Source organism: Cyrtonyx montezumae, unplaced genomic scaffold, assembly GCF_038088225.1.
Source record: "Cyrtonyx montezumae isolate F1298 unplaced genomic scaffold, pur_monq_1.0 scaffold_34, whole genome shotgun sequence".
Taxonomy (NCBI): domain Eukaryota; kingdom Metazoa; phylum Chordata; class Aves; order Galliformes; family Odontophoridae; genus Cyrtonyx; species Cyrtonyx montezumae.
This window is the reverse complement of record NW_027072039.1, coordinates 5,575,248-5,596,908: the sequence shown is the minus strand read 5'-3', so window position 1 is coordinate 5,596,908 and position 21,661 is coordinate 5,575,248. Positions and strand designations below refer to the sequence as shown.

Sequence of the window (21,661 nt, the reverse complement as noted above, 5' to 3'; positions counted from 1 at the left end):
ACACGCATCACGTGTTTCATGAATGCTTCCCATTAGCAAAACAATTTATTCTCCCCATCTGCCCCACGAAACTCACCCAAACGTTCCCAAATACCTTGCATTTCATGGGGTTTTTTTATATATCTTTTAATTTTTTTTTTTACATTGCATTTCCACGTGGTATGCACCTCTCTCCATTAGATTCACAGAGAGCGACCCAGCACCTCACCAGCATCCGCACTTCAAAGCAGCACGCCGGCATCAAACGGGAGCCGGGGCTTTCCTCACCCAAGCTGGCACTTCAGCAATGTTTGCAGTCGCACTCACAGCAAGTCCTGACCACTGCCTCTGTTTGCAAAGCCCGCCCTGAGGCCAGAGCCAGGCGTTGGGAGCATTGCTGGCATTCCTGGGGAGCAGAGGGGTGAGCTCCCCCTTGCCGAGGGCATCACCATGGAGCTGCTGCATGCTGCAAGCTACAGCACTCTGCAAGCCCCAGCACCCCAGCAAGCCTTGTGGAAGCACACTGTAGGAAAAAAAAAAGATCCAGTGCAACATCCTCCATGGCATGCACACAAATTGCGTGCAACAGAGAATATTTTCACAGCACTGTCTTTCCTTCCATTTATTTTAAGGAACGGAGTGTGGTTTCCTCTTGCTGCATTTCTCATATGACGCTTTAAAAATAAAACCTGAGCCAGTGTCAAACCAAACAGCTTCTTGCCTCAAAAATAAACAAAAAAAAAGAGCTGCTTCTACGGCGAAGCCATCGGGAAGGAGAACACACGTCCCTCTGTGGCTGCGCTCACCCAGCAGAAAAACAAAACTCAGCCTGAGATTGGCACTGGCTTGCAGTGATTGTGCAGTGATTGGCAGTGACGTGCAGTGATTTGCAGTGATGCGCAGGGATTGGCAGCACATCCCTTCTGCTGCTTCTCAGAAACACACACTGCCCCAAGCACGGCGTGCTCAGATTTACACACGGAGCTGGGCAAACTGAACGGCAGCAGAGCAGGAGTGTAAATCTGCAGCCAGCCCCAGTCCGAGGAATTCCGAGTGCCACAGAATAAGAATGAGGCTCCATGGCAAAAATAGGGCCGTGTCCTTCTGCACAAGGAGGGAGTTCTGAGGGCACAGCTATCAATAACCATGCAAGCCATTGGCCTGTGACAGCCTTAGGACAGCACGGAGCAGACCCAGGGTGTCACTTCAGAGAAGGGGAGGATGCCTTGCTCTCCTGCCCATCCAAAAGGCACATGGATCGTGTGGGTCCCCTGGACACATATAATAATGAGGAACCTGCAGTGAGAAACTGCAATGAACAGCCAGCCCTAAAAGAGACAACTCCTGCCATAAAGCAGATTGGGAGGAAAAAAGGAAAACGGCCGTGCTCTGCCCTGCTTTGCTAAACAGGCAGATGGGACCAGTATTTCTCCTCTGAAACTTTAATAGGCAGAATATGATTCTGCTGCAAGCGTGTTTTATATGCCTGGTGATTAAAGAGGAAGGAGAGAGTGGAATTTATAGAATTGTGGAGCACGGAGGACAGCTTTCTGGCTGTAGTGCTTCTTTATTTTCTTATGATTCCTTTTTTTTTCTTCTTCTTCTTCTTTTTGCTTCCAGGCTCGTGCGAAGGTGACGGATGGGCGGCGGCGGAGGCAGAACTCCTTTTGTGCTCACAGGGCAGTGCTGCAGCACAGACAGCAGTGGCTGTACAGAAACAGGGCTCCCTGCAGTGCTCCCCTGCTTTGCAGCCATCTCAGCCCCCCGTCCCCAGCAAGCATCACTATGGAACCAACATCTCTGGGGCACATTAAATGCCTTGTCACAGTCACATGCTTTCCAGGGTCACCTGTTCCTCTTTCTGCCTCGATAGAAGGAAGGTCTCTTGATGTAAGATTCTCCAGATTGTTATTTCTTGTCACCCCAGGGCCAATCCGACAACTCATCTCTCTGCAAAATCTGTCAGCAGCAGTGTCACTGGTACCACTGGTTTCTGCGACGTGGAATTGTGCCCATCAAGACTTGGACCAAACTCCGCACCCATTTCGTGTCAGACACCAACCAGCCCACACTTGGCAAAAAATGCAAGCCCATCTCAGCTGTGCTGCATGACTTATGGCTGTGGGCCATTTTCCTCCCAGCCTCCGAGCATCCCCGATGTTAAATCTTGCTCTTCTTTCGCTCGGCTTTGCCATGACAACACAATCACTTGGCTCCCAATGCCACATGCTCTTTGTTAGGGATGTGTCAGTGGGAAAATGAACTCTGCAGTCTGGCAAGATCAGCCGAAGGAGAGCAGTTCTCCATCAAACCAAGTGCTCTTGCTCTTTTTTAAGTTATATTCGTGCTGTGGGAAGAATTCAAGTCCTTGTGAAATTACTGTGACTATCTACCTGCACTGAGAGTGCAACCATATTCTGCCCTCCTAGGGAATCAACAGTCAGAAATTTCCTTGCCTGGATAAATGGTGGGTGAGAGTTGTGCTTCACCTGCAGTCCCTGCCACCCTCTTGCCCAGATATTCCCATGAAATAGTGTGCACACGTACACGGCCTTTACTCAGAGCTGAATTTGCTCTTCGGAAAGAACACTGAGGTAGATGCAGCACTTGGGGACCTGGTCAGTGGGCATGGTGGGGATGGGTTGGGGTTGGACTTGAGGTCCTTTCCAACCTTAATGATTCTGTGATTTTATGATCTTAAGACTCTTGTCCCGTTGATGTGCTCCCATCCACCCACTGTAACACGTAAACCCATTAACTGAGCTCACAAAACCGAAGCTCTATAGCACTTGTTATACCATAACATCTTAGAAACATAGAACCATAGAATGGTTGGGTTGGAAGGGACCCCAAAGATCACAGTGCCATAGAATGGCTGCGTTGGAAGAGTCCTCAAAGCTAACCCAGTTCCAACCCCCTGCCGTAGGCTGGTTGCCAACAATTCAGTTTGGCACCAGATCCTACCTAAAGGATTTTTTTCATTGACTGAAACCTTTGTATTGAAAAAGAGCATCTTAGATCTTGGTGGGATGCAGTTACAAACCATTTGCAAGCCTAGCCATGATGTGGTTCAGCCCAGGGAAATCACTCCATGATTATAGGATTATTGCTATGGGTGGAGTCCTTGTACTGTCCAAGCAGAGGGAGGGAGCTCAACTCCTGCTGAATGCAGCGGGTGTGCTGTTGCACTTGGCTGGGCAGAGGGTGAAGGTTCCCTCATTTCCCATTTCCCAAAGGGAGGGAGGAAAGAGCAACTTGAGGATGGAAAGCCTGGGTAAGAGGATAGCTGGAGAAAATGGGTGGGAGAGGCCAGATCGCCTGCAAGCACTTCATACACAGGAACAGGGATGCGAAGCAGGGTGGGAGGAGATGAAGGAAGCAGGAGGGAGATTATGGGAGTGCAGCAAGGAGGGGAGAGGGGAAATTACATGGGGCCTCGAAGGTCAAAAGAGTCAACTTCAAAAGGATTCCTTACAGACATAGAGCCAATGCCTTCATATTCAGTTATTTAGTTTTCACACAGATCTACATAATAAATGGGTTGTTTTCTTTTCTCCACCACTTGTTTTGCCTCAGTGTTGGGCATCTGTCATGGAGCGTGTTTAATTAAAAACAAAGGAAGGGTTGATGCAAACAAATTGGGTTCCATGTGCAAGTCAGATTGATGCTGAAATGAAACTCTTCCACTCATCACAATTTCGATATTAAACCAACCAAATGGACCCAAATGCCAGCGAGTTTAATGTCATCAAAACTCTGTGTTGGACTATAACATATTTTGCCGAATTATCTCTCTCAACTCTACTTAAAGAAGTGAAAGCTGAGCACAAAGCTGAAGGAGCCAGCTCCTGTATCCTGAGGCATCCAACCTATCAGCACAGCTAACATCAGTGACAAGCCATGGCAAGCTGATACCAGGGAAATGGTCCCCAACTGGAGGCTTGGAGCTGCACTGTGAGCTCTGCAATGAGTTCCAGCCCATTACACACCAGGCTTCAGTAAAACATTATGGTGGGTCACATTTTAACGCGGGCAGGATTGGCTGGGGAATCACTGAGGACCCAAGAAGACATCTCTGGGAGGAGAACAGAAACTCGGCTCTAACCTTTGTCTTTGCTTTAGATTTCAGCTGCCTCCTCCCCGCCCTGAACACCACTTCCTTCCACTCTGTGCCATTTTTATCCTTCGCCTCCCATGGAAGTGCTGCAGGTCCCTGTTTCTCCGGTTACGTGGCTAAGAGCAGAAGTGCACTGAAGCCTTCGGAATGGGGAAATAATTGTTGTTGAAAAAGGGAAAAAGGAGACGAGATCCACCTGGAAACACATGGGTGAGCAACGCAGGAGGGAAACCAGAAACCAAGTGACGCAGTAAGGACCATGAGAAGGGTCAGGAGCAGAGCAAAGAGCAGAATCCATGTCCTCTGTCCCCGATCCCAAGCATTTAGTTCTTCCCTCTGTTCAGCTTTGACCTTACGAGTTCCCTTAACCTTCTCCTGGCAGCTTCCTAATGGGCACATAAATCTCTGGAGAGTATCTTAAATTCTTTTTTATCACGGAGTGTATCGGTGTGATAATAAGATCAGCCTTCAGAGTCCCCATTAAGTCACAGAAGGTGTGGTCATCAGTCATGCTTCTCCCAGCCTTAATTGCCCGACAGACACTTTAAGTGGAAAGTCCACCTAATGAGCCCAATCATTAAAACGTCCCCGGTTCCTATTTGAGATGGAAAATGATATTACCCTAATAAGGGGGCTGCGTCGTTGCCCCCCTAGTCAATCATGTGGCATGGGGAAGGTGAGACTTCTCTCCGAGTTGGCCTTGGATGTGTCATTTAAACACAGCCTCTACTTCAAGCAAGAAAAAGTAATAACACCCTTCATGGTGTGAGAACAGGGTGGTGGGACAGAAGGGGTGACCCAGAGGTGTGCAAAGGACACAGACATCACGGGTGCTCCGTGCCAGGTGGAGGTGATGGATGAGCAGCTACGGTCCCGCTTGGGTAGAGAAGGTAAGACATGTGGTGGCAGTGGGACAGCTCTGACCTAAGAAGTTTGAAAGACAAGTCTCCATTTGGAGAAATGATTGGTTCCAACATGGACAAAGGGGTTGGGGGGGGTTGAGAAGCCAAGGCAGACGGGGGACATGATGCATGGAATGGCACAGACACTGAGTGCAGAATTCAGACAGCCCCGTGGAAGTCCTTACACAGGGTGAGTCCTGACGAGGTCCTAAAAAAGGACTCGTGTTGGAAGTAATTCTCTCCCATCCCCTTCAGTTCCAGGTTTCAGGAAGCAACAAGAACACACTCCCATCCATGCGTCACCATCTTTCTACCTCACACCCACTGTGGGAAGCTTTGAGCTCGTCTTGGGTCAAACCAGCACCAGTCCCAGTTGTCACCTGCCCTTGCCTTAGTGCCAAAGGCCCCTCGCTGCAGGAGGAGGAGGTGTCTGGATTAATGGGACGTCCCCTCCCTGAGTGCTGCAGGCCAGGCTGGATGGGGCTTTGGTCAACCTGGTCTAGAGGGGGGCTTCCCTACAGCAGGGGGTTGGAACCAGGTGGGCTTTACAGTCCTTCCAACCCAAGTGATAAAATCACCACTAGAATCCTGAAGGTTGAAAAAGACCTCTGAGGTCATCGAGTCCAGCCGTAACCTTTCTGTGATTCGATTCAGTGATCCTGTGACGACTGATGTGCTCTCCATGCAAAGCTCAGCATGGGCAGCAGGGTCGACTGGAGACCCAGCTGCAACTGTGCCGGGCACTCGGAGAGCTGGACCAGAGCAATCCCAATAAAAACAAAGCAGCACGGAAGGGCGTGTTGCTTTTGGGTAATAATACATCTTAAACTGCACGGTGAGGCCAAGACAACGCCGCACCCTGAGCCGCCCGAAGGGTGTGGGCATTATACAATGATTCACCCACACCCAGCACCTCCGATGACAATTAGCACCCGGCAGTAAATCCTGCATCTCCAACCAGGAAACGCACAAGAAAAAAAAAATCCCAATGATATGTCCCAACACGAACACCACTTTGGGCAGATCTGCACCGTCCCGACACACGGAGATTGTTTTCTGCCCCCAGAAGAAGCCAGGATAAACCCAAAGGTGGTTATGTTGTAAATTCTAATGAAGAGTGGATTTCTGAGTTTTCATCATTTCCCTTTTTTAAAAAGAACACGAAACAGTGTTGGAAAAGTCTAAATGTATAATTACACTCTGATAACTACAAAGTCATGCGGAGTGCTTTATAGATAATAAAATGACAAGATCTCATCACGCCCAAGTTTATTTTCATAGCCGTAAATCCACTTCTGCTCAAGTCGTCGGGAAGAGATTTTACTATTGAGTAATAATGGAAGCAAAATAACACTTATTAAAGGGAAATGGGAACAAGAACTCATCTGATGTTGAAAGACAGCAGAGAAAAGCAGTTTGTTGTTAAGAAATAGCAGAAACAACTCAGATATTGGCAGCAAGATGAGCAGAGATCCCATTTTTCTCCTAAACCACAGCGCAGTGATGCTCATGAAAATGGGAATTAAAGACACAATGCTGGGATTTTTCCTTCATTCACCTGCACAGGTGAGGGGAAGGATAAAAGGAACCAATGGCAGGGGAGGGGTCACTATCCCTGGAGGTGCTCCAGAACAGTGGAGATGTTGGGGACACAGTCAGTGCACATGGTGGGGGTGGGCTGGGGTTGGGTTTGGGGCTCTTGGAGGTCTCTTCCCATCTTAATGCATCTGTGATTCTGTAAAGGTGAAGAAATAAACACCCACCGTTTGCTGAGGGTAGCTGGGAGCATCTCCAGAGGAGACTGGGTTTTTACAGAGCGAGGTGCAAGATTTGCTATTATTTTTATGATGATGACTGCCACTAATTGCAGTGACCATTTACTCTTTGCCCAGCAGCTACGAGCAGGATGCTCATCGCTTCACAAGCGCTGTACAAACAAGACAGAAGAGAAGGAGCAGCCTGTCTCCAAACACGCACTCAAAATAAACAGTGGGAGAAAACAGAGATTACCTGGTTTGCACAGATGAGGAACAGAGATACTCCATGCTTCGCCTCAGGCCATGTAGGAAGCCCATGGCAGAGCCAACATTCGGAGTCAGCTCTTCCAAATCCCAATGCTACTTAACTGCAGGATGAGCAGGAGCTGACTCCGTGCCTGGGGCTCGGCTGTGCCCTGGGGCTGGGGGCCTTGCTGGGGGACAGAGCATGGTGGGCAGCCTGTGCTGGTCCCTGACCGTACCATGGGGATGGTGGCATCAGCACCAAAGCAAGAATCACAGAATCACAGGGTCACAGAATCACGAAGGTTAGAAAAGGCCTCCAAGATGCTCAAGCCCAACCCCAACCCACCCCACCATGTCCACTGATCCCAATGCCACATCTCCACCACTGAACACCTCCAGGGATGGGAACTCCCCCTCCTCCCAGGGCAGCCTGCGTTACTGCATCACCATTCTCTGAAAAACAAGTCGTTCCTAATATCCAACCTGAACCTCCCCTTTGGATTGGGACACAGCGAATCCCTCAAAAGATCGGGGTTGGCAGTGCTCACCTGGCAGCAGGAGCAAAAGCAGAAAGGTTCTGGCCCCAAGGGAAAGTAGGATCCCAGTGTCTGTGGGATCCCAGCGAGAGAGGGAAAATGGGAGCAGCCAGCAGCTCGCTGCTTCCAGCAGTGAGAGGGGTAGGGAAGGGTTTGTGGGCGAGGAGGAATGCTCCATAACAGCACCGCCAGCAGCAAAACCAGGGCTTTTCCAAACACAAGCAGTCCGGGAAGCAGCGAGACAGAGCGCTGCTTAAAAATACGCACCGCTGAGAGAAAAGGATTCAAGGAGCCCGAAAGGAACAGCAAAAAGCAAATTGCAGGGAATTGTTCAGCAGACAATGAAGGCTGCTCGCATCCCCTGCCACAGGCGGGTGGCAGCGGGGGAAGCAGCCCAACTGATGGCGGAGGGGGACGGGGAAATTTGGGAGATTTGTTAAGTGGTTATTTTCCTCTGTCTTCGCCGAAGACGAAGAGGAGGTGCAGCTCCAGAGGACAGCGATTGTATTTCAGCCCCGCGGTCGGGAAGGCTGCAGATAGCGGCGAGAAATGGCCCTAAAAAGATTAGAGCTCTTAAGGTAGGGGAAAATACTGTATCCAGACAACACGCTCGAGTTTTAATGACAGCGGGGACAGAATGGAGTGAAGCATTGTCTGCTGCCTTCAGGAAGCTGAAAACTTAATGTGAAACAGCGCAGGCTGGAGTGGGGCTATTTGCACAGGAAAGGCTCTATTCCTGCCCTTTGAGTGTCGCTTTTTATCCTTGACATGTATTTTCCTTCCAGTGCTTCTCCACAATATCATCCATCACTTGAGTGTTGTGAGGAGCCGAGGGCACCCACTGCTCAGGTGAGCTATGCCCCACGGCTGCTGGATGCAACCTGCCCACAGCTAGCACCCCACACCCCATATGCATTCCCCATGATCCCCAGACTGTGTATGCATCCCCAAGAGCCTCAGACCCCATGCACATTCCTCATGGACCCCAGACCCTATATATATATATATATATATGCATCCCCTGTCAACCCCACATCCCACAGAGCCACTTCTCTACAGCTAGGCATGGACACAGAGAGAAGCCCACAAGCAGTGCTGTGAAGCAGGGTGTGGATGCTTTGCACTGCTGTGGGTAGCTGCCTTTGAGCATCTCTCTTGCTGTAATGGATTTCTTCCCACTGCATCCCTCTGTGTCGTGCCGTATGTTTGCAGATCCCCTGCTGATGGATAAGGAAGCAGAAAGGTTTTCTGTGAGTGCACAGGGAAGCAAACCCTCTGGCTTCTCCAGATCCCCATCCCAAGCCCGTCCCCATTCCTCCTCCCTCCATTGTGCAGCACCCAAGAAACCGATTCCCACTGGGCACGACCAAACTGGTTCTGTACTGGGAGCAGTGAAGAGCACTGTGGTCTCACTCAATCCCAGACCCTCTCTTTGGGTCTGAATCCCTTTGGGGTCCTCCTGCCCCTGGCCTTGCCCCAGGTGCTGCTGTAGGAACAGCCCCGGGGGCTGTGTTGCAGGGCATGGGGATAATTGCAGGGAACTGCAACTGTAATTGCTCCCGTGCCGTTCTGCAGCCAGGTTTCCCTTGCTATTATCCCTGTAATCATAGAAACCAACTCTACCTTTGTGCAGACAGCACTGCCAGCCCTGAAATTATGCGCTCTCCCTGAGGCTCCCCTTGGCCAAGGAGGCAGGGATGTGCTGCAGGAAGATGTCTGCATAGCATCTGCAAAACCATGGGCTCACTGATACCCAGGGGCAGGGTCCTGGTGCTCCCACCCAAGGAGGAGCAAACCCCACACAGTGCTTTCAGCCCTGATTAAATAGGATTAGGCTCAGCCATTCCCTGCGTTGCAGCAGGGAGGTGGGATCACTCTGTTAACTCATCTGTCCTGAACTTCCCCTCGCTGATACAGTCAGGGGAGCAGGAGCTGAGCACATGGGATTTGAGGCTGGGAATGATGGGGAGCACTTTAGTATGAGGCATGGGTCAGTGCTAATGTTGTGAGGTTGCTTGGGTGCTTCCACACAAAATGCAGTGGGTAACGCAGAGAATGGGGGCTGTTTCTTCTGTGTTTGTTCCTCAATGCATGTAAGGAGTTTGGGTTTGTGAAAGTCTTCGGGATCATCGCGTATCAAAGTCAGAGTTTTAAAAAAACAGGTGAGGTTTAGACAGGAAATTCTCCACTCATTTCCCCCACACCTTCTCCAAAAGCTCAGATCAGAGGAGGTGGGGAGGGACCCGACCCCTCCTGGTGTCCCCACCGGGCCCTGAGTTGTGCTGGTGGCACCGTGCTGATCCGGGCACTTCTGTCACAACGGACACAGAGGAAGTTCAGGTTGGATATCAGGAGCAATTTCTTCACCCTGGAGTGTGATGCAGTGGCACAGGATGCCCAGGGAGGTGGTGGAGTCCCCGTCCCTGGAGATGTGGCACTTGGGGATGTGGTCAGTGGGCATGTTGGGGTGGGGTTGGGCCTGGGGATCATGAAGGTCATCTCCAACCTCAGTGATTCTATGCCTCTATGGCCTCCTACAGTAATGAATTTAACCAGCAGCATTGTTAATGCTCTCAGAGCAAATCTGAGTGACAGAAAGTGATCATCCCACGGTGCTTCCAAGCTTCCCCGTTTTAGTTTAGTTCTTCTCCCCCCAGGTTTTAACAGGTTCCATCTCATTGGTAATGATGACCCACGTTTCTGCAAGCCCACCGCCTTGCAACCAACTCCTCGTCAAGCCTAAGCACCACAGATATGATGGGAGAGATGCAGGTGGTTGTTCTTCTCCTGCAACCCAAAACTTTCCAGAGCACAATCCTTCCATATGGCAGGCAAGAAGTCTCTCTGGGAAGATGAGAGCAGCCTGAGGAGATCTGGGTGCCTCCTGCATTCTGCAGCTTCTCACTACCCCTCTCTGAAAGCCTGGTGCTGTCAAGTAGCAAGGCAAGAGATGGGAAATAAATTATATATAAATGCCAAAGAGCGTTGCCAAGGCCACCCCTGGGATGGATGGGTATCAGTGCTACTCCAACGTCACTCAGAGAAAGGCTTTGCTCCTGGACATTGCACTGGTTCAGAGTGATGCATTAGGAAACCCTGCAGGTGTCAGAAGCTGTAATTGCTGTGATTCACCCCTGTGAAACTCACAGTGGCCTTACTGCTGATCTTGGCTGAAGTGGGATTGATAAAGGTGTAGAAAAGGAATTGTTATCAGTGCTCTTTCAGGTGCAAGTTGTAGTGATACAGGATGGGATCACCCAACCCCAAAACGCTGCAGAAGTCAAGGAGAGCCTTCCCAGCCTAAAGACACCTCACCAGCTGGATAGCAGCTGCCTTTGGAATGCTCCACCCCTGGAGATGCCCCAAGCTACGGATGGGGCCCTGGGCAGCCTGAGCTGTCGAGGGGCACCCAGCCCTCAGCACAGGTACAGCTGAGGGGGCTGTGAGGTCCCTTCCAACCCATCCATTCCATGGTTCTATGATCCTTAATGCCCTTTCCAACCCAACCGTTCTGTGGTCTCTGTAAAACAATCCAAATTTGGAGGAGTCACTGCACCTTCTGGGAGAGCAGTGCCACCAGGGCACGATGCCACCTGATACCCTTCCTGGATGCTCTGGGTTTGGAGAGAAGCCCAGCAATGTTCCCCATCACTCCAACAAGTGGATCACACCAGATGCAGAGCCCACAAACCAGCGAAAGGGCTCTCAGAGCCTGTGGGTGATGCTATGGGGTGATGGCTTGGGGTTCAGGGCAGCGCTGCTTTGTACCCATGCACTGCAAAGGGCTGGTATGGCCCCTCAGGAGCTGCCCTGCATCCCACCCACTGCAGCCACATGTTTGTATTCACAACAGCTCAGCCAGACCTGCCTCTATTTTTCCCAGCAAAATGACTCCGTAGCAGTAGGGGATGCTGCATGGTCATTTCCAATATGTGACGAGCATGTAAAATGAACGGTCCCCGATGTGGCTGGTTAACTCCTGGCCCCAGAGAGCCCCACGCCTCTGCAGTTCTGCAGGAGCCCAGCGTGGAGCTGAGCTGCTTACAGAGGTTGCAGCTGCTGCGTGAGAACTCTCAGCTCTGTCAGTGTGCTTGCGTTTGTCTTACTGGTTTCATCTAGAGGGAGATGGTAATGGGAGTGGGGAAAGTGCAGAGAAACGCTCTCCTTGTTTAGCACAAAAAATACAGGTAACAATTATTAGGCAATAATTGATTCATCCGATACTTTATTAACCAGAGTCAGGTTTGCCAGCGACAGCTCTGCAGTGAGAGCCTTTCATGTGACACGTTATTAAAGGCTCTTTTCTGGCTCTGAAAGGCAGTGGCTGGCAGATCAAAGGTCAGACATTTCAAGGAGCAAATTGGTTTAATGTGGCTGCAGATAGCCTCCCAAAACCTCATAAATATGCAGCGAAATGTAAGGAGAGAAAATTGTGGACACGAGAGACAATTACTTTGAAACCAGGATAAGAGCAGCACGGGCTCAAATTAATCAGTGTGAGTCTCCTTCTCGCTGCCTCTCATTTGGCAGTAGAGCAGGAGCCCAGCTGCCAGCCCTGAGGGAGACCAGGGAATTGTGGAATCTTTCAGGTTGGAAAAGACCTCCAGTGTCCCCAACCTCAACCACATCCCACCATGCCCACCGACCATGTCCCCACGTGCCACGGATGTTGAGGGATGCGCTGGTACCCACAGCCGAAAGCTGATGGGGAAGATGTCCAACCCCACAGCTTCCCAGTTCCACCAGGGTTTTCCATTTCCACCAGCAGCCAAGGATGTGCAGGAGCAATGGACATCTCTGTGTTCTCCACTTGCCTACGTGCACTGGGGATCCCTTGGTGTGACACCATGGGTACATCAGAAGGTGCTGACCCACGTCCCAGCCCCCAGTGCTCAGTGCAGCGCTAGTTTTGCTGTTGCAATTGATGCTCACAGCCCATTGTTTTTAGCTTGTGGTCTTTTTAGAAGCATACCTCTCTATTTTTAATCTCCAGCCAGCCAGTGGTGTCGGAACACTATGGGGTTTTGTCGGTGTTTGTTGAGATGCATTAACTCAGATGACCTCTGAGGAGCTGTAAGGTTGGGCTGCTTCGTTCAAAAGTCACGACTTCACTCCTCTTAATTAACAGTGAGAAAACACCCACTCCATTCCTCTAATCTTGAAAGAGTTTTCCTGCACCAAGAGTGACAACATTGCTCGATATTCCCAGCGTGGCCAGAAAGCAGAGTGGAGGGAAGAAATCTTTAAAAGACAACGCCCACCTCTACCTTGAAGCAGATTGAGAACACAACCTCTGTGTATTCCCCCCATGGGTCACCTTCGCTGGGTGCATCACAGCACAGCAGACAGTGGGAGAGGGGTGAGCACCACACAGCACAGCCCTGCTCGCCTGCTGCAGGGTGCTAAGGGCTGAATGGTGCCTTTACCCCACTGCTTGGATCCTCATAGATGGCTTCCCCAAAGCAGCACTGCCATCTCCCTGGGGGAACCCTCCAGAGAAGCACTGGAGTGATGAGGAGCAGGGAAGCAGTGACATCCATGCACTGTTCACCATGGGATGCCTCATGGTGTCAAGGGAGGAGAATCATAGACTCATTCAGGTTGGAAAAGACCACTAAGATCATCAAGTTCAATCATCAAAGCTCTGCACCCCAATGGGGTGGCCCATAAGGACAGAGGTGATACGTGGCCACCCAAGCCCCAGCCCACGCAGCAGCCAGCCCCAAGGTATTGGCATGTGCAGCTCTCCCATCAGTCAGGAGCCTGACAGTGTAATTTGTATCTGGGGAACCTGGAGCAGTTACAAAACCAGCCCAAATGCTATTTGTTTCTCAAGATTTCGCCCTCAGTGCTGTCGTTCTGCTTTAATTATGCTGTAATTAATTGCAACAAAAGTGTTTGGAAAGTGCGTGAGTGCACAGCAGAAAGGTTCCAATATTGCAACCAGCTCCCCTGTGACTACGAGCACTAAACTGGGAATTTACAATCCTGGGTTGATAGAGCACTAGGCCTTCAGTACACCTCCTTCATTGAATCACAGAACCACAGAATCACGAAGGTTGGAAAAGACTTCCAAGACCACCACGTCCAACTGTTGACCCAACCCCACCATGTCCACCCATAGGATCGCAGAATAATTAAGGCTGCAACAGACCACTGCTGTCACCCGGTCCGACCCCACCTCATCCCCATCATGCCCACCATGCCCGCTTCCATCCACAGCATCTCCAACTCCTTTTGAAACCAGAACAAGACTCACGAAGGTGACTACTGAGCTATATTACATGTAGGAAAGCAAACACGCAGAGGAGCTGATCTCCTTAATTTATCACCAAAACCAGGATTAAAAAGAGTAGAAGTTGCCCGGATTGAACTCAAGGAAGTGCCGTGTTTTCACAGCGATGGGAACAAACCCCTGTAGGCAGCAGGCAGCCCAGCCCTGCTTGTGTTTTCCTCTATGCCATTTTCTATTTTCAGCTTCTCCTCTCCTCCCCTCTCCTCTTTCTCCAATTTTCTCCACCCATGGACAACCTCCTGGCTTGGTGGAGGTGGCATTTTATAGAACCACTGAACATCCTGGGTTGGAAGCAACCCACAAGGATCATTGAGTCCATATCCTCACGGAGCTGATCCCCAGGGTGAGGTGCCCCCGTGGTGGCACCCCATTTGGGTGGCAGGACCCACATTTTGGATGGAGGCAGCAGAACCCGTGTGGCACCAGGCTGATCGCCACCCCAGATCCATCCGATCCCAAAGACCTCCCAGATAACCTCCCAGAGGATCTGCTCCATCAGCTTCAGCTCACCTTGGCAAGAGGTGCCCCAGTGCCATGGTGACGGGCTCGGTGGTATAAACACGGCACATGGGTGTGGGCTGTTTGCACAGCGAGGGAGCTGGCTGCTCTCCATCCCTCCGCCCTGCTCCTCCCAGCAGTGCCAGCAGCTCACTCCAACGTGGTATCCCACCTCCTCCCAGGCTGCCTCATCCGGCAGCACCATGGAGCCACTTCCCAAACTGGTTTGGCACTGGGCAGGGCGGGGTGGGGGAACGCTGCCTCTCCCCGCAGTCCGGGATGCGGATGCGATTTGATGGCCTTGACATCCCTGTGCATGGAAACGTGTCATGGGGTGAGATGTCCCCTCCTCCTCTGCTGCATTGTTTGAGACGCAAGGTCAAGGACACCCAACGGGGCATGGGGTCTGATGCTGCTGACAGCATCACAGGGCTGTAAGGGCAGCTGGGGGCACCAGTGGGCTTGGCAGTGGCGATGCAGCTGGACACATGGACATGGAACATACCAAGGATTGTCCCACAGTGAGGAGCAGGGCATCTGGGGGCATCAATGGGGTTGGCGGTGGTGATGAAGCTCAAGATGGACACGGATCATGCCTAGGGCTGGACATGATGGATGGGAGGGCGAGGAGCTCTCAAAGTTGTGGCTTCCTTCCCTGGTAGGCTGCATCCCCGTGGCATGCTCCTCGGGGCAGGGACAACTCTTGGAGGGATGAGGAAGAATCTAACCCAAGAGTCATGAGAAATCAAGGCTGCATCATGAGGGGAATCTGCAGCACTACCATCGGGCACGCGCTTCCAGGAAGGAATCAAAGGGCTCTGACTAATACCACAATGCCTCCAACTCTTTCTTGGCAGAAGATCCCAACCTCACATCCCCTCCCTCTATTCATCCCCAAAGGAAAACAACCAGCACAGCACCAACCCCACGCTCCTCCATCCCGTCCTGCAGCAAAGAGCTCTAAAAGTCTGCGGGGTCACCTCCCAGCGGTCCCCCTGAAAAAAAACCACCTCATTCCATTGGTGGCACAGAATGGAAAACCGATGAGGAATACAAAGTGGGGAGAGAGGCTCCAGCGCTCTGCAACTGTTTTAATAGCTGCTCTTTAATTAAGAGCAATCGCTGCGGAATTATGTCAGTGAAACTTGCCACTCATTTATTAATTAGAGGAGGAATTTCAAAGGGAGTTCGGCCCCAGGCTGGCTGGAAAACCCCGCTGGCAGGGTTGGTGCTCTCTGGGTGCTGCAGCATGCCGGGGGGGGCCGCTCATCGCCTGCACCTGAGTAAACAGCACCAGCAGCAGTGGGACGTGGTGCTAACACACTGCCAGGCTGCCCAGGGCCTCTGCCAGCTGCAGTGATGGAGTGCCCTAAGGAGGTGATGGAAATGGGGCAGAGAGCACGAGGGAAGAGATGGACGGAGCCTGGAGGACTGCCCCCTTCCCTACAGGAGGAAGCCCCTCTCCTTGGGAGCAGCTGCGTATCCACAGGTGACTCAGACACAGAAACCTGTCCAGGATCCAGCCCCACACACCCACCAGCCCGCCCCATTGCCCCATGTGCAGAAGAGGTATTTCCCTCACCACCCTGGGGCAGATCCCCAGAATAACACCAAGGAGCCCCCAGAGGAGCTGGAGATGCAGGCAGGTGTTGCAGCATCCGCAGCCCAGGACTCAGGGTCCCATCCTATGATTCTGTGATGACCAGATCTCTACGGCTCTCTGTATCCCTTTTTGGCACAGCCTCTCCATCACCCCAACCCACCTGCAGTCATCATCCACCACCAAGAAGGAGGGAAGGCACCACGTGAAGCCTTGTCCCCCCCCCCAAGACAGGACATACAAGCACAGCAGTGGTGTCCTGACCTTTGTAGGGCAGCACGAGCTCCGGGTCCCCGCGGTACTTCTGCACAGTTGGAAAACAGCACCAAGAGCTCTGAGCTCTGTTCCTCCCTTCCCCAGCACATCCCTCCCATCAGATCTCCATTCAAACAAACCTTGCACAAAGCTGCAGCTTGCCGAGCTGGTGCTGTCCCCAGGAATCACCCGGGCAGGGTCCAAAGCTGGGGAGGGACCCTGAGACAGTGCTGTAGGAAGGATTTGTTAGAAATATCGGAGCTCAGCACCATCCTGGGGCGTTGCCTTTGCGAAAAAGGCAGCAAAAAGTTCCAGGGAGAGGCTGGGATTTCAGCCTGAAAAATATTCTTATTAAATATGACAATATTTCTATATATATATGTATTTTTTTAACTTTTTTTTTTTTTTTCACCAAGCTTTCCAAGAAGAACCCCAGCAAAAATAACTCCTAAACCAAAGGCCAAGCGGGACCAGCTGTGACCCACCTGCCCCTTCTGCACCCCCCTCTGCCCACCCCACGGAGAGGGCAGAAGTGTTTCGCACCCATACTTCCCATCCGAAACGTGCCCACGAATAACACCGAGCCGATACACTGAGATGAGGTGCAGGGGTTGGTACAGAGCCAAAATCCCCGGGATTGGAAAGGATTCACGACACCAAAGGAGTAAATCAGAGAGAGGATCGCAGGGTCGGCTTGGAACAACAATTAAAACCGCATGAAAACGGTGCTGGATTATTACAGGGGATCGAACGCGTCGGGGCAATGTGGGAAATGAACTCCACAACCCCCCGAGCTCGAAACAGGCTGCTCCCCCTCACCCCCACGTAAGCCAAAGGAAGGATAAAACAACCTACGTGAGATCTCTTGGAAATGAAGAGCCAAGTGGGAAAAGTAGGGCGGCCGCTCACCTCTGCTCCGCGCGCCGACGCTGCCGTCCCCGGCGTGAGCCGGGCTTTGTCGGAGCTGCCCCGGTGCCTGCAGCCGAGCGGAGAGTGTCATTGATTTGTGTGAGGAAGGCTAAGCCTTTCTAGGAGCGGTTATGAGAATTCACTCCCACCACTCCCTCTAAACCAAAAGAATTTGGCACCGAGCCCTCCCCGTCCACCTGTACTACCGAGGTCTGAGCGGCACGCGGGACGTGGTCCGATTTTAGTGGCATCTTTTTTGTGTTTCCTTTTTAAACTAGCACACGGAGTTTTTTGACATGATTTTGTTGTTGTTGCTGCTTTCTTTCTTTCTTTCTTTCTTTCTTTTTTTATCCCGATTTTTTTTTTATTTTTTATTTTTTTAATATTTCAAGCAGGCTTATTGCATCCTCTCTGCTTCAACCACCCTGAGCCAGGCAGGGTGCAGGCTCCCACTGCCCCTCTCCACGTCCCCACAAACCACACTCCATTTTGCCAGGAACGGCTCAAAAACAAGATGAATGAAAGCTCTCTGGGACAGAGCTGCCTGTCACTAAACTAAAAAAGTTATACTGCTTTTTTGCACCATTGACCCAAGCAAGGATTTCAAGAGGGCATTCAGAGTTGGGTTTGACTCCACAAGCTGCTGAGATGCCTCCCCGTGACCACCAGAGCTGGCCCTAAAGCAGCAGGTGACCCGTCCAGCCCTTGCTGTGGGTCTGTCCCCTTCCAAGAAACCTTCCTGGCAGGCACTGCCACCACTGGTGCCCAGCTTGCTGGAGCGTGCTGCCTCTTTCTGCTCGGGATGCAGCCTGACCCAACCCAGCTTCCTGGCATGTGTGCAACCCAATGGGCTCGGCCACGGCGTTGAGAGACAAATAACAGGATTTGGAGCAGGTCCCTCCCCTTGTTCAGAGCAGGACGTTGGGTGGGGATGGCTGGCAAGGGCAGGGATGTGTCCTGCGGAGGCCACACTGGGGTCCCAATGTGTGGGTCATGGGGAGCAGGATGTGCACCTCCATCTTTGGGAGGGACCCCAAGAAACGGGCTCGCTCCAGAGGTCCTGCCCCAAATTCAGCATGAAGTTAAAAAACACAGTTAATGAAACACTAGCTCCTCTTTGGCAAAGGCATCACAGCAATGAGGAAATACAGATTCTTCTTCATGCCATAAATCTGAACTGGATGCCGACTTACACGTCACTTGCCTTAATGAAAAACCCCAAATCACAACCGGAGGCGAAATCAGCACTGTTGCCACAAGAGGAGTCTGCCCTTCTGAAGCAGGAGGCAAAACCAAGAGTCAGAAACTTATCCCACCCTCTCTGAGTCTGCAGGAACAAAAATAAGCAGCTTCCATCCCCACACCCAAACCACTATCTGCAGCTCCTCCGGCCGCCGGGTTTCTAAGGAGTGTCTGGGTAAATCAGCACAAGACGTCGGTGTGAACAATATGTCTGGCCCCAGATAAGGGAGAAGCAAAAGAACTTGGGCAGCATCCAGCAGCTGCCAACGCGGCGTGGGGAGGAGCGCCAGCGGCCACCCACCGCCTTCCTGCGTGGCCAAGATGTGGGGCTGAGCGTTGGCTGCAAGGAAGGGATGCTGGGGAGGAGCCGGCGTGGAGGACGAGGGGCAGGGATGCTCTCCATGAGACCCAATGGGCTCTTCCCACAAAAGAGGTTGGGTTTTTCCCATCAGAGTGGCTCGAGCCGCCAGTTTGCTGGAGGAACAATGGCCTCCTCCATGGCACGCTATGGGAGCGCATTGTTTGTTGTGCCATTCCCCGGGGTGGTTTCTTGTCCCGTGTGCATGGAAACGTTCCCAGCCCATCGCTGACAAATGTCCCCAAATTCCTGCAAGCCAAAAGCAACATTGGGATAGAGCAAAACGCCCAGAGGGGAGGACGGTGACAAACTCAGCAATGGGTCTCAGCACAGAAACACTGCAGACTGTTTGGTGACAAAGGGGTCCCCAGTGAACCCTGGAAAGTTTCCATGTGAGATTGGTGGCTGGTTTTTGATCACTGCTGATGGAGGGATGAACAGGTCCCCGAGACTGAGGGAAAAGGGAATAAACTGCTTCTAGCAGGGTGTGAAACAGGACCAGCAGAAGGAAGGAGAGGAGGAAGGGTGGTGGTGGACCCCACCTTGGCTGGGCAGATTGCAAGCAGAACGGAAAACAGTAAAGAAGAACTGAAAAGAGGCTGCAAAGCCCAGTGCAGTCGTAAAGCAACGGGCACAAGCTCTCATTGTGAGGGTATGGGATGGAAAGATGTCCCAAAGAGAGCTTAAAGGACCTCTGCTCCATTGGAAAAATCAGGGGTCATCAAACTTAAAGTTCTCATGGGTAAAAATAAGTTTGACATTGGTACAGTCCTTTTAAAAGAATACATTTGTACAAAAGTTGTGCGAACTCACGCGATTTTTCCCTTTTAAACTGAGTTTTTCAGGCTGGTTTTAAGCTCCATCCCACAGAAGTCCCAATCTTGGGGAATCCCACTCTCTGAGGGCCATTGGATATTTTCAGCAAGACTTCCTGCACTAGTCATATTTTTCAAAGGAAAGCCCTTCTTTTTTTCCCTTTAAGCATTCTTATTTTACTGCTAGAACATGTCATTTACAGTTTTTAAAGTGACTAATTTTGGCAAGAAACAAAATCCATCAACAGGATTTCCCCACTGGCCGGGATGAAGAAGGTTTGAGGACTGCATCTAAATGCTTGATGCACAGGACTTGGTTAGATGATATATGGGGGTTGGAACTGGATGACCTTCAAGACCCCTTCCAACCCAACCATTCTATGGTTGTATGATCTTCAAAGTCCCTCCTGACCCCATCGTTCTATGTTTGTGTGACCGTCAAGGTCCCTTCCAACCCAACCACTCCGCAGTTCTATGATCTTTGAGGTACCTCCAATGAACCATTCTGTGATTCCATAATTCCATGATACACACCTGAAGGCAGGAGCGAGGTCACTTCTTATTAATGCTTCAGTCCTCACCTCCTCTTTATCAAGTATGAATTTCAAGTCTACTTTAGTACAGGATCGGGTGAGAGTTGCTAAAAATAACGGTCATGGAATGAATCCTAAACACGAGCAGATGTTATTTTAGTATTATTCTGAATACTCACACTTTAATAATAATAAAAGACAGATTTACAGGACCTGATGGAGGGACCTCAGGGACAGCTGAAGCTGGATGAGGTGAAGCCCTCCACAGTTGCTCAAATGGCTTCTGAACATCTCTGTTACCCACATCACCACCTCCAGTGCCACAAAACCTTCCCAGCATCCCAGAGCAAACACGTGAGCGATGGTAAAAACACAAGTGATGCAAATACAATCTGCCAGGGGACAAAAGGAGGAGGTGGAGGACATCTGCAAAGACCCAGATCCCAACGACAGCCACACACCACACATTTCCATTGCAATGAGTTCAGAATGCCTTGCACAATGTGCCACCCTGGTGCAATTGCTACATGCAGCTTTGGAAATGCCTTCCCCACGCTGTAATTTCTGCAGCAGTTATTTTTGCTTCTCTCTCCCATGAGATCTCCTCACCAGTCCGGTCCACACCATCCCATCCCTGGGACCGAGCAAATTGCCTCAGGGCTCCCACTGTGGGTTACTCACCCTCTGCTTTCATTTCCACAATCCCCCAAATTCTCCTTATCGTGGAACGAGCGCCTCAGCAGAAGCTCCCCAGTGTAGGTGGAAACTATTTTGTCTGCTTTCAGAAGCTGCAGATCAGGCCATAGGTCCTTGCAGAACGGTGCATTAATAGTGAGAGGCAAATGAGCCATTTTGCTTCTCCTGGCTGAAAAAAATATGCAGCTGACCCGATTTACCTTCCTGATCACACACTTACAAAGTGCTCCCAGGCCGAGGGCTTCGCCAGACGAGATTTCATACAGAATGAAACTGTTTGTGTCACGACCACGACCTGCTGAAAAATGCCCTTTTCTATGGGAGAGCTCAGCAGAGCCCTCACTGTAATGACCTCAGCGATATCAATAACTGCATTTCGGCTGATTCATTATCTTCTCACCGCCTGGCCTGGCCAAGTGCAAGGGATGGAGGAATAAAGGCAAACAAGGAATTTTCTGCAGAAAAAAAAAAAAGTCATTTTCCTTAGAAACAGACAGGTCTTTATCTCCTCTCCTTTCCTGAGTGCTGAGCAGATAGATCAATCTGCATTCAGTGGGGCAGCAGCTGCCTCTGCAGCTTGTTGCCCGTGCTCCCCACTGCCTGCTCCTCCAAACTCTATGGAATGTTCTCCTCCTCTGCCAACTCCTCTTAATTCTCACTCACTGCTATTAAGGATCCCTAAATCTAGGCAAGGGTTTCATATCATGATCCACAGGAAATCCAGGCTTCAAACCAGGTTTATTTCATACCAATATGCACAGTGCTCAGACATCTCTGCCCAAAGCATGGATCTGAAGGCCAAAAGTCAGCTCCAGACCTTCTCTTAGACAAAATAATGCTTCAAAATCTCCCCATTCTCTCAACTGTTCATTGCAATACATCACAGACAGTGATGGGAGCTGTGAATCCCAGCACTCCTCCCT

At 51.0% G+C, this 21,661-nt stretch overlaps 1 protein-coding gene across 2 annotated transcripts in view; it reads right to left on the bottom strand.

Moving 5' to 3' along the window:
* ZBTB7C (zinc finger and BTB domain containing 7C) overlaps positions 1 to 21,661 on the bottom strand; it is a 97,410-nt gene that overhangs the window by 14,802 nt on the left and 60,947 nt on the right. Inside the window, exon 1 of one of the 2 annotated variants that reach the window (XM_065745248.1) lies at positions 17,095 to 17,395. The exons of the other annotated variant lie outside the window; for it this stretch is intronic. The gene's annotated coding sequence lies outside the window, so the exon portion shown is untranslated. Of the gene's footprint in view, positions 1 to 17,094; positions 17,396 to 21,661 lie in introns of those variants that run through there. 2 annotated transcript variants of the gene reach the window in all.